The following is a 13,846-nucleotide window of genomic DNA, read 5'->3' as shown; positions in this document are numbered from 1 at the left end:
TTTAAAAGGATTAAGAAGGCCGCCCGCCCTATTTCCTTTTCGCGCATGCGATGTGGTCTGGTGGGGTATCGGGTATCCGTCCGAAGGTCGTTTCAATATTAATTATATATCATGTGTACATATATAGTCATAAAAGTTCTTCCATATTCATACGTACTAGTTACATCATTAGTAAGTTACCATCGGGGTAGCATAGGTTAATACTTATACTATTGCTAGAACAATGAGTCAGTTCAATCATGAGTCAGTACTTATTACTATGAGAACATATACATTACATTACTATGAGATCACGATTATGAAGCTTTCCAAGTGTTCTTGGTTGATGATTTAAAGAGAGAAAGTAGAGAGAAGGAAGAGAACATCTAAGTGAATGAATGAAGGGGTATCCATCCATAAATTGAATTAGGTGTGAGGTTGAGGGTGTTTGCGGTTGGGTGTGTGGCCGCACACACTTTATTTAGTGAGCTTGGCCCGATATTGTGATAGTAAACACTCTCCAACCCTTCCTAAGACTCATATCTTAGATTATACTAAGTCTAGAGCACTCAATGAAACCACAAGATTTAATAAAAGACAATGAACTCAAGTTTTAGTGCTAGATCAATTACATGGGTTAGAAGTTTCGGGTTGTCACATTATCCCCCTGTTAGAGGGAATTTCGTCCCAAAATTCAAAATTAAGATACAAGTCAAGTTACCAATCATAGATCTGGAAAGAGATGCAGATACTTCTGTTTCATCGAGTCTTCACGCTCCCAAGTGAACTCCGGTCCCCGCTTGGCATTCCAGCGCACCTTCACTAACGGGATGCGACTTTGCTTTGTATGTTTGACTTCTCGATCCATGATTTCGATCGGTTCCTCCACGAAGTTGAGGTTTTCATTGATCTCGATCTCATCTAAAGGAATCACTAAGGTTTCATCGGATAGGCACTTCTTGAGATTTGAAACATGGAAGACGGGATGGATGTTACTGAGCTCATGGGGTAAACAAAGTTTATAGGCTACCGGACCAATCCTGGCGAGGATCTCGAAGGGTCCAGTGCACCTAGGGTTAAGTTTTCCACACTTTCCAAAGCGTACCGTGCCTTTCCAGGGCGAGATCTTCAACAGGACACGGTCTCCAACCTGGAATTCTAGAGGTTTCCGACGGTTATCAGCGTAACTCTTTTGGCGATCTTGTGAAGCTCTCAATCGTTCTCGGATTTGGATGATCTTCTCAGTGGTTTTGCGGATGATTTCAGGACCAGTGAGAGCACTGTCGGGGACTCGTCTCTTGGCTAGCTGTGTGTCCCCCAACTTGGCCCAGCACAGAGGGGATCTGCACTTACGACCGTATAGGGCTTCAAACGGGGCAACCCTGATGCTGGTGTGGTAACTATTGTTGTACGAGAACTCGATCAAAGGTAGATGTGTGTCCCACGACTTTCCAAAATAAATGAAACATGCCCTAAGCATGTCCTCCAGGGTTTGGATTGTTCTCTCACTTTGTCCATTGGTCTGAGGATGATACGCCGTGCTCATGTCTAGTTTGGTTCCGAGATCCTTCTGAAGGGACTGCCAGAATCTGGAGGTAAACCTGCTATCTCGATCGGAGATAATGGACGTAGGTACACCGTGCAGTCGAACTACCTCTTGGATGTAAATTCGCGCGAGTCTTTCCATCTGAAATGATTCTTTGATTGGGATGAAATGGGCGGACTTTGTCAGACGATTGACAATTACCCAAATGGTGTCATACCCACTCGGGCTTTTGGGTAGCTTGGTGATGAAATCCATGGTAATCATTTCCCATTTCCTTTCGGGTATCTCGGGCTGTTGGAGCAGACCCGAGGGTTTCTGATGCTCAACTTTAACCTTGGCGCAAGTTAGACACTTGCCCATGAACATAGCTATCTCAGCTTTCATGTTTGGCCACCAGTATTGTTTCTTGAGGTCCAGGTACATTTTGTCCGAACCTGGGTGAACAGAGTATCTGGTCTTGTGCCCTTCCTCCATGACAATCTCCCTGAATCCTCCGGACTTTGGAATCCAGATTCGATCCATGAAGTAGTCGACTCCGTCACCTCTGATCTCAAGTTTCTTTTCCATTCCTCTCAAGTCTTCGTTTGACACGTTCTTGGGTTTGAGGGCTTCTAATTGGGCTTCTTGGATTTGCATGGATAAGTTGGAATGGATGGTCATCGTCAGGGTCTTCACCTTTCGGCTTGAACTCTCCTTTCGGCTAAGGGCATCTACTACCACATTGGCCTTGCCGGGATGGTAACGGATTTCACACTCATAATCACTGAGTAGTTCTACCCATCGCCGTTGTCTCATGTTCAAGTCTTTCTGATCAAAGATGTGCTGCAGGCTCTTATGGTCAGTGAAGATCGTACACTTGGTTCCGTAGAGATAATATCTCCAAATCTTCAATGCAAAGACTACGGCTCCTAATTCCATGTCATGTGTGGTATAGTTGACCTCGTGTGCTTTCAGCTGTCTAGAGGCATAAGCAATTACTTTTCCTCTTTGCATAAGCACACAGCCTAAGCCTTGATTAGATGCATCGCAGAAGACAACGAAGTCCTTTGTCCCTTCGGGTAAGGACAGAACAGGCGCGCTGCACAAGGCTTTCTTCAACGCCTGGAATGCAGTTTCTTGCTTATCACTCCAACAAAAGGGTACACCTTTCTGTGTTAGAGTGGTTAAGGGTTTGGCGATTCTGGAAAAGTTCTGGATAAATCTCCGATAATAGCCGGCGATACCCAAGAATTGTCGGATTTCTGTGGGTGACTTCGGTGCCGACCAATTCTCTATCGCTTTAATCTTGGAAGGATCTACATGAATACCCTCCTTGCTTACCACGTGACCGAGGAAAGTTACCTTCCGAATCCAGAACTCACACTTGGAAAATTTCGCGTACATTTTCTCGGATCTAAGGGTTTCCAACACTAGCCTCAAGTGCTGTTTGTGATCTTCTTCGCTTCTGGAGCAGACAAGTATGTCATCAATGAATACAATGACGAACTTATCCAGATAAGGACGACACAACCGGTTCATCAGGTCCATGAACACTGCCGGTGCGTTGGTTAGACCGAAGGGCATCACTAAGAATTTGTAGTGTCCATACCGAGTTCTGAAAGCTGTTTTGGACACATCACTCTCATGAACTCGTAGCTGATGGTACCCTGACCGAAGGTCTATCTTGGAGAAGTAACTGGCTCCCTGGAGTTGATCGAAGAGGTCATCTATTCGCGGAAGAGGATATCGGTTTTTGACGGTCAACTTGTTCAGCTCACGGTAGTCGATACACATCCGAAAGGATCCATCTTTCTTCTTAACAAACAATACCGGAGCTCCCCAGGGCGAGGAACTCGGTCTAATGAATCCTTTACTGAGCAACTCATTGAGTTGGCTGGATAACTCCTGCATTTCTGCTAGAGCTAAGTGATACGGAGATTTTGCCACAGGGGTAGCTCCAGGAATTAGGTCAATGCGGAACTCGACCTGACGTTCGGGAGGGATTCCTGGAAGTTCTTCGGGAAACACATCAGGAAAGTTACAGACTTCGGGGATGCTCGCGAGGTCTTTAACTTCCTGTTTCTCATTGATTACATGGGCTAATAATGCAATGCACTCCTTTCGCCAAAGCTTTTTAGCTTTGATGCAGGAAATGATACGAAGATTGGGACTGAGTTTATCGCCATAGATTACGAGAGTTTGATCCAAAGGAAGGTTGAGACGGATGGCTTTTTCGAAACAGAGGATATCAGCATGATTGGGACTCAACCAATCCATGCCAATGATGACATCAAAGCTCTTTATGGAAACTGGCATCAGATCAATGGGAAATGAATGGTCATTTAGGGTAAGAGTACAACCTATGAACACCTCGCTGGCGCTTTCTTTCTTACCGTTAGCCATCTCGACGGTAGACATTTCAGTTAAAGGTTGGGGATTATGTTTTAGGTTATGTTTGAACGAATGACTAACAAAGCTTCTTTCAGCACCTGAATCAAAAAGAATACTAGCATATGAGTTGTCGAGAAGGAACGTACCCGAGACTACAGTGGGATCGACGACTGCTTCCTCCCGTCCTATGGCTAGAACCCTCCCGGTATTATCAGTTGTTGACTTCTTGGGGCAGTTCCTTTTAAAGTGCCCAACCTCTCCACAATTATAGTAGGCTTGACCAACGCCTGCTCCAGATGATTGATTGGCCGATTGGGCCGGAGCTTTGCAGAATCGGACCGTGTGCCCCTTCTTACCACAATTGGTACAAGATAGTTCTCGGCAGGGGCCGGGGTTGTGGTGATATTTGCACTTGTCACACAGAGGGAGATTACCAGTATATCTGCTAGTAGGAGTTGGAGCTTTGGATCCCACAACAGAAGCAGCAGCAACAGGGGTAGCAGCAGCATGGACTGCTACTGTCTGCTGTCTCTTGGAGGATCCTTGGGAAGATTGATCCTTCTTCTTCCAGAACTTTCTTTTCTCACCACTCCTCTTGGTCGGTTCAGGAGCGGTGGTGGTTTCCTCGACTTCATCATTGTGATCAATTAGGGTTTGGGATAAACTCTTGGCGCTATCATAGGTATCCGGACGTGCAGCTAAGACGTTTCCCTTAGTTGGCTGGGTCAGCCCCCAGATGAACTTTTCTATCTTTTTACTTTCAGGAGTGACCAATCCCAGGCAGAGAAGTGCGAGGTCATCGAATCGAGAAGTGTATGCAGGAATATCGGAACCCTTCATCTTCAGGTTCCAGAGCTCATGTTCTAGTTTCTGCATTTCACCACGGGGACAGTATTCGGCTATCAGGTGTTCTTTCATGGCTTCCCAGCCCATGGCGTTGGCTACGGGTAGGGTCAGAGATTTGACTCGGCCATTCCACCAAGTCCTGGCTTTATCAATGATGGTACACGCTGCGAACTTGACCTTATCAGATTCCGCACAGGCACAAATTTCAAAGACTGATTCGATTTTCTCGAACCATCGGGATAAAGAAATGACACCTCCAGTGCCATCGAAGGATGTTGGTTTCGCATTCATGAAGTCCTTATAGGAACCCTCCTTTCGGTGTCCCTAATTTCTTTCTTGATCCTGAGTTTGAGTACCGCCTCCCGAACCACCGGAACCACCGGTGTTCAATTGAGACATAGCAGCTGGCACCGCAGCGGTAACAGCTGCCTGAAATACCACGGGGTCAAAATCAGGAGGAGGTGGTGGCGGGGGCTTGTTGGTCTTTGGGCTGGTTCTCTTTCTTGGAGGCATCTTAATCTAATAAGATCAAGAAAGAGAGGATGATAAGTCCTTTGAATTGAATCGAGAGATATGACAAATATATATTCCGAATAAGCGATAAAGCAGGAAAGAGTTATCAAATCAGGTAAACTATCGCTAATGGAATGATCAAGGATCTATACGTGAACGAGGATTTCTACAAAGGATTGGCTTGAGAAATACTCCCATAATATTTCATGATTCGCTACGACACTGGCTCAATGTTTGTGGTATTAGGGTAAGTTTTAGGCATGCCCCATACCACAGTCACTCCCAAGCATATGTTGGCCATGTCTCAAATGAATATAGTTGGCCAGGCTATATTGATCCTAGACATGACTACATAACTGCCCAGGTTTAACCGCAGTACACAACACCCATTTACTTATGTTTTGTTCTACTTGTAGTTACGGATCTCGACGGTTCGGTATACTTGTGTACTTTTGAAAATACTTATAGTTTGAAGATACTTTTAATTCAGAGCACTTAGGCCCTTTAGTGTTTATAGTTTTATACCATGTAAGGTTTGGTATACTTTATTCACTATAAAAAAGGGCTCTGATACCAATCTGTCACACCCCAAAAACCGAAGGCGGAAACATTTCCGGGGTTGACTCCACGTTGAGTATCAAATCCGATGCACATAGTAAGTAAAGTAAACAACCATTACATTACATATATTAAAAGTTTACATTTGTTTTCAAAAGTAAAGTTGTACATTGTTATACATATGTATATATAAACAAAAGCAAGACGTCTCTTGAATGCGCTCCATCTTCGCCAAAAGGAGTCATCGGGTACCTGTCTAATACGGACCTAAGAATACAAGCAGTTTGAAAATTAGCATAACGCTGGTGAGTTCATAAGCGGTTTTGTTTTGTGAAAAATGTACAAGTTCCTTTCCGTTTCTGAAAAGTTACACACCAAGAAAATCCCATATTTTCTTAAAAGTTGGTTATTAAATCCCAAAATGTAATGTTAAAATGTACACTGAAAGCATGTTTACCCTTGTGAAATGTAAAGTTTAGTTATCTGGTTTGTTACACTTTTCTGGTTATGTGCAATGTTCCCCAGGAAAATCCCATATTTTCCTGAATGTTGGTTACCAAATGTGAAAGATGTATTCTGAAAACCTGGTTATCTTGTGAAATGTATTAGTTTTAACGCGTATATAAAACTAATATTTACTAAGTAAGTTGATTACTTTATTCATTATTACTATTAAGTAAATTTCTGTTATCCTAATTGCGAGTTCCATAACCATACGATAGACTAGATATGGCAATAAGTAGTCCACATCACCTTATGACTTTCATCACCCTTGAACCATTTCGGTTCGGCTGTAGCTAGCAGCCAGGTGTGGGGTAGTCAGCCCCGTATAGATCTATACACTCAAGTCACGCTCCCTATCTAAGAGATTTTGGTTACGGGGGCAGTCCTCCACTCGCGTATCTCTGTGGAGTGTTTGCCGAGGACGTGTCTCCAATTATATAGGACTAACAAATTTACTAGTAATAATATGATAATCCTCCACTCGCGTATCTCTGTGGAGTGTTACCGAGGACAAAACAGTGTACGGAGTTTTATGTTCAAAGGTTCTAATGACATGCTTTTAACTGGTAAAATGTGGAAAACCATTTGTGAAATAAATAAAACATAACAGTATACAACTAATTTCACAAATGATGTATATGATTACCCTGCAAGTTTCAAACAGTTATCAGTTGTGGTTATCAGTGTTAAAAGCATATAAGTTTTGAAACATACACATGTAAAACAAGTTTTAAGTACAATTTTCCATTGTACTTTGCTTGTATCCCCCATGAAAACAGTGAAAACAGTGAAAAAGGGTAGGGGTATGAACTCACCAGACGAGGAAATGTGACTGTTTTGGTCACTAAACGTTGGTTCGGGGCTTGCTTACACGCGAGGTTCCTATGTAATATGAAATAATATCCAAACTTAATGATTTATGTAAGTTTAGGGCCAAATATGGGTATTAGAGTGGGTGTATGGTCTTGAAAATGAGTGTGCGGCTGGGGAGTGCGGCCAGGAGTGTGTGTGAGGTAGCACACAAGAGTGTGTGGCCGTATAGAGGGTGTGTGCGGCCGTACATAGGAGTGTGCGGCCGTACACTCCTCATTTGAGTCCATATATTGATTTTCGAAGTGTATGCTCTTCATACTTGGGAGTTTTGAATGTGTGCTGCCCCCATATGAAGGTGTGCGGCCGTACACCTTCATGGGATGATGAATATGATGAACATAATGAATTTTAAGCTTTGGATCCAAGTGTTTACCACTATACTTAGCTTGAAGATGGAGTAGATCACGATTATGAAGCCTTCCAAGTGTTCTTGGTTGATGATTTAGAGAGTGAAAGTAGAGTGAGGGAAGAGAACATCTAAGTGAATGAATGAAGGGGTATCCATCCATGAATTGAATTGGGTGTGAGGTTGAGGGTGTTTGCGGTGGGGTGTGTGGCCGTACTCACAGGTGTGTGGCCGCACACACTTTATTTAGTGAGCTTGGCCCGATATTGTGATACTAAACACTCTCCAACCCTTCCTAAGACTCATATCTTAGATTATACTAAGTCTAGAGCACTCAATGAAACCACAAGATTTAATAAAAGACAATGAACTCAAGTTTTAGTGCTAGATCAATTACATGGGTTAGAAGTTTCGGGTTGTCACACAAACACTCTAGTTTTGCCCTACAAACACTTGGTTGCAACCCTTGTAATCTCTAACACTTGAAACAAAGTGTTTTCATGTTATAGAGTGTCCCAACTTAATTTATTAGTTATAACTTGGCTAATTAGTTATATATATGTTCATTATATGATAACTAAGCTCGTGCGTGTGTACAAGTCTCCATTTGTCACCTAGCACTGTGTCCGACACTTCAATCCAATCCACTCACCACAAGTGAGTTCATACCCCTTTACCTAACCTTTGAAATACTTTTAATTGTTTTAAATGCTTTTATGGGGGGGGGGGGGGAATACAAGTTAAATACTTATAGTTATTACATCAATCACATGTGATTAATAACTACAAAACCAATGATTTCATTACTATTCAAAATGTTTATGAAACTGTTTTACTTCAAACTGCTTTACAAACTCTTTTACTTATCAATTACTTTTACTTAAACTCTTTTATACTTATTATAAATTGCATGCCCATATATGTATAGTTATATAAACAATGTTTAAAAGGCTTAGGAAGGCCGCCCGCCCTATTTTCTTTTCGCGCATGTGATGTGGTCTGGTGGGGTATCGGGTATCCGTCCGAAGGTCGTTTCAATATTAATTATATATCATGTGTACATATATAGTCATAAAAGTTCTTCCATATTCATACATACTAGTTACATCATTAGTAAGTTACCATCGGGGTAGCACAGGTTAATACTTATACTATTGCTAGAACAATGGGTCAGTTCAATCATGAGTCAGTACTTATTACTATGAGAACATATACATTACATTACTATGAGAACATATACAAATATACTAGAAGAAGAACATATACAACTATACTAGAAAGAGAACATATACAACTATACTAGAAAGAGGACATATACAACTATACTAGAAAGAGAACACTTACAACTATACTAGAAAGAGAATGTATACACCGATACTAGAATGAGTAACAATACATTACATATACACGAATACGTTAACATAATTGTGATCCACTATATCGAAGCATGCCTTCAATGTCATGGCCCGAGTTGTAGCCAGAGTCTCTTGGAGGGAGAGTGTGAGTTTGCGTATAGATCTATACTAGATTGACTATCCTACACCTTGCTGCTAGCTACAGTCGGACCTGCAGGTCTGCGGGTGCCAAACGTCATACCTTATTATGACCTACATTGTCGTGTTACCTAGTCGATTGTACGGTACAATTAATCACATTATACCTTAATATAAATTCGGTTTAAGGTAGTTAGTACAACAGTAGTTCCTATAATACAACACTACAGTACTACATTAATTTACCCTTTACATATATTTAGTGATCATTTCACTTAAACATTAATGTACAAACTATATTTTGTTAATGATAGTTACACTTGGGAAAATTACACACTTTTACAATAAATGAACATACAAAACAGTTACGCCTTGGTAGAAGGCTAGTTTTAATAGAAAATATAGGTTTTTCTGAGAGATTCAAACTTTTACAAACACTTACAAACATTCACATAATTTTATCACCAATGTTTACAAACTCATACTTAAAACCACGTTCAAACGTTTTGATACAAACACCGACACTAAAATACTTATGAACTCACCAGCTTAATGCTAATAAACTCTTTCAAAATAACTTGTATTCTCAAGTCGTCAGTAGACAGGTACCGAGGCCAACTTTTGAGAAGATGGAGCGCATTCAAGTGTCATCATATTATTTTGATTTACTTTTTGGTGTCTATAACTGTACGGAACACACTTGTATTAAAATTATATATTTAATGCAATGGATGATGTTGTTTGCTTATTTACTGTTATACTGTGTTGTGATACTTTACATGACGTCCTCCGCCCCAGAACGTTTCCGTCGTTCTAGGTTTTGGGGTGTGACAGATTGGTATCAGAGCATTGTTTATAGTGAATTGAGTATATCAACCCATAAAAGATATACTAACTATAAACCCATTTGGGATTAAAACACCCTGACTAAGAGTCTATACTTTAAATACTAAAATATTTAGTTAAGTATACAAGTCTGCACTCATACTAAAATCAGTGTCATAATGACAAGAACAAAAGTATTACGATTGTTAAATATCACAAGTGAGCTCGGGGATGTATGGTCAGTCCTGGGAATGGCATAGCCTGATCAACTATTCTGGTCCGAGGAGGGATTAGCATATGCCCTAGAATGGTTGTGATATGTTAACAAGTCTAAAAACTTACCAACAATACCACAAGGAGAACAGTAAAACCTAAACTTAAAATACTATAGGGGTATTTTTTGCTACTACAAGCTATTTATACACTAGATTCTTATACCTCTCTTCTCGCGTAGATTTAAATGGCTGGATTCCATCATGGCGACCCGTACTTCCCAAATGAAGGCAGTGCTGGGTGGATCGAAGAAGAGCATCCAATCCCTTTGGATGATCACCTCGCAGAAGGCTTTTCTGATGGATCTGACTCTAAACCTGAAGTCAAAAACCTACCGCCAGTAGGTCAAGCCCCAAACAACAATCCCCGAGCAGCTTTCCTAGGTGCCACACCCTTGTGGGCAACCAACTTGAATCACTGGAGTGAAAAATAGGGTCAACCCTTACCGTACATTAGGGACTGAGCTTTTACAATCTCAGCGAAGGTGGCTCTACGGATCGAGCTCTGCCCGTCATTATCCGTAGAATAGCTCGTAAGGGTGAACAAGGTCGAGCAGCCATCGACCGAGTCATGGAGATTGATGCCAACTCTGGTGTCAACATAGTCCGCATCCGCCATCTTGAAGAAGAAATGGAACGGACCAGGAAAACCAATTAAACCCTATAGCAACAGCTGGCTGCCTCCCGAGCCGAAGTCAAAGAACTTCGAGTTCGTCAAAGGGCTCATGAACGACACCTTCAAGAGGTGGTTTGTCAAGTGGCAGACCTCAGGGTTCGCCCGAGGAATTCCCATCGCCGTTAGAAGATGTCTAGTACATCTTTGTCTTTTGGTTAAGGAATAGCCTTTAGTATATGTGCTCTAAGTAGCACTTGTCTTTAAAATATTCCTAACTTTGAGTACTCTAACTAGGAATCTAGGAACTGTCAAACTTTCCGTATGGTATGATGTAAGACCTACTGTTAGGTCGATTTTCCCTGAACTTATTACATCAGTAATACCAGTATTATTGACAACTACCTAAGCTGTGGGAAAAATCTGTACACTTGTGTTTTCCTACTAATATTCTTTGTTGTGATCTCAAACACTCATTCAACAGTTGGGCTATGGTTAGTTAGTCCATGTGTCACTCTCACCCCACTTACAATAGATTCTTAGCATTGTGTTTATCTTTATAAACTTATAGCTGAAAGATGCCTCCTCGCAAATCTCCCAGGCATAATCCTCCACCTCCACCACCTCCTCCTCCTCAGGTCATCAATACTACAGCCCTGAATGCTGCAGTAGCTGCAGCAGTGGCAACTGCCATGGTTCAATATCACTTTGCTGATGCCAGCAGAGGCGGAATCCAAGTTGACTCTATTCCTGCTAAAATCCCTGTGCGCTCGAGAGAGTTCTCCTACAAGGATTTAACCAACTGCAAGCCGAAGTCCTTCCAGAGAACCGGCAGAGTCATTGCCCTCTCGCAATGGTTCGAGAAGACTGAATCAGTCTTCAAAATTTGTTCGTGCCCTGCTGCGAGCAAAGTCAAATATGTCGCATGCACCTTTGAAGAAAAAACCCTGACGTGGTGGAACGGCCACGTTAAAGCACTAACTCTCATAGTGGCGAATGACATGGGTTGGGAAACCATGAAGGACCTCATGATTGAGGAATACTGCCCGAGGGGCGAAATCCAGAAATTGGAGCAGGAGCTGTGGAGCCTAACCATGAAGGGCTCCAACGTAGTCGCATATGCCGCCAAATTCAGCGAATTGGTGGCCCTCTGCCCCAATATGGTTCCCACTGAAGGGAAAAAGATAGAGATGTACATATGGGGGCTAGTGCCTCCGTATCAGGGAAATGTCCTATCATCGAACCTTGCTACCTTCAACAGTGCCAAGCGACTGGTACAACGACTCATTGACCATGGAATCAAACCCCCATCAGCAACAACAACCCTAGCCATCTTAGAACCCTCCAAACCCGCTGAAACTAAGCGGAAGTTTTGGGATGAGAAGAAGAAACAGCGAGCTGCCAAAAAGCAGCAAATTGTGGCAGTGCATGCCGTAATAACCCCTGCTGCTGCTACTGCTCCGGTGGGGCAGTATGCTGAAAGTTTGCCTAAGTGCAACAAATGCAACTACCACCACAACGGCCCCTGCCGTGAAATGCAGTGCTCTAATTGCAACAAGAAAGGACACACAATCCGTTTCTGTAAATATCCGGCGAGGCCGATCACCCAAGTCCCCGGCGCTGGCGTGAGCCAGACCTGCTATGGATGTGGCGAGGCGGGCCACTATAAGAGGGACTGCCCCAAAGCAAAGAATGCTGGCAAAGCGGGGAGAGTACTAGCAATAGGCCATGGGGAAGCAGTTGCTGACCCGACGGTGGTGATTGGTACGTTCCTCCTCGATAACTCCTATGCATGCATACTGTTCGATAGTGGAGCGGAGCGAAGCTTCGTGAACCATAAATTTGCTCGCTTGCTTAAACAACAACCACACACACTTAAAGAACAATTCACAATAGAAATGGCTAATGGAAAAACAGAAAACACAAATAGCATATACTTAGGATGTACCCTAACTCTAGATAACCATTCATTTCCAATCTACCTTACGCCGGTCTCGATTAAAAGCTTCGACGTTATCATCGGCATGGATTCGTTGAGTCTTCATTGCGCCGACATCATGTGCTACGAGAAAGTAGTCCGTCTAAACCTCCCGACTAACGAAGCTCTTGTCGTCTACGGCGACAAACCCGGTGCGAGTCTTCGTATTATATCAAGTACTCAAGCACAGAAGTATCTACGTAAAGAATACCATGCATTCCTTGCTCACGTTGTCGATACGAGCCTCGAAACGAAAGAACTAAAGAAAATCCCAGTAGTGAGCGACTTTCCCGACATCTTTCCAGAAGAGCAAACCAGGATTATCTCTGCAACGACAGGTCGAGTTCAGAATCGACTTAGTGCCAGGAGCTACCCCAGTAACCAAGTCGCCCTACTGATTAGCACCAGCAGAGATGTAGGAACTATCTGGTCCACTTAACGAACTGCTCAGCAAGGGCTTTATATGACCAAGTTTCTCGCCTTGGGGAGCACCAGTCTTGTTCGTTAAGAAGAAAGACGGATCATTCCGTATGTGTATCGACTACATAGAACTCAACAAACTGACGGTCAAGAATCGTTACCCTCTGCCTCACATAGACGATCTATTTCACCAACTGCAAGGGGCGAACTACTTTTCCAAAATTGATCTAAGATCTGGATATCACCAATTACGACTGCTAGAGGAGGATGTTCCTAAGACAACCTTCCGAACTCATTACGGACACTACGAGGTCGTGGTGATGCCATTCGGATTGACCAATGCGCCCGCAGTTTTCATGGATCTGATGAATAGAGTATGCCGACCTTACTTGGATCAGTTCGTCATTGTCTTCATCGATGACATCATGATCTACTCCCGAAGTAAGGAAGAACATAGCGATCACCGACGACAAGTTCTAGGAACTTTACGAACGGAGAAGCTCTATGCGAAGTTCTCTAAATGTGAATTTTGGATCCGAAGAGTCGAATTCTTAGGACACGTGGTAAGCGAAGAAGGAATCCACGTGGACCCATCCAAAATTAAGGCCATTGAGAACTGGTCAGCACCGAAGACACCTACAAAAATTCATCAATTTCTAGGTCTCGCTGGCTACTACCGTAGGTTCATACAGAACTTCTCCCGAATTGTG

Source organism: Lactuca sativa, chromosome 3 (assembly GCF_002870075.4).
Source record: "Lactuca sativa cultivar Salinas chromosome 3, Lsat_Salinas_v11, whole genome shotgun sequence".
NCBI lineage: Eukaryota > Viridiplantae > Streptophyta > Magnoliopsida > Asterales > Asteraceae > Lactuca > Lactuca sativa.
This window is presented reverse-complemented; position numbering follows the sequence as displayed.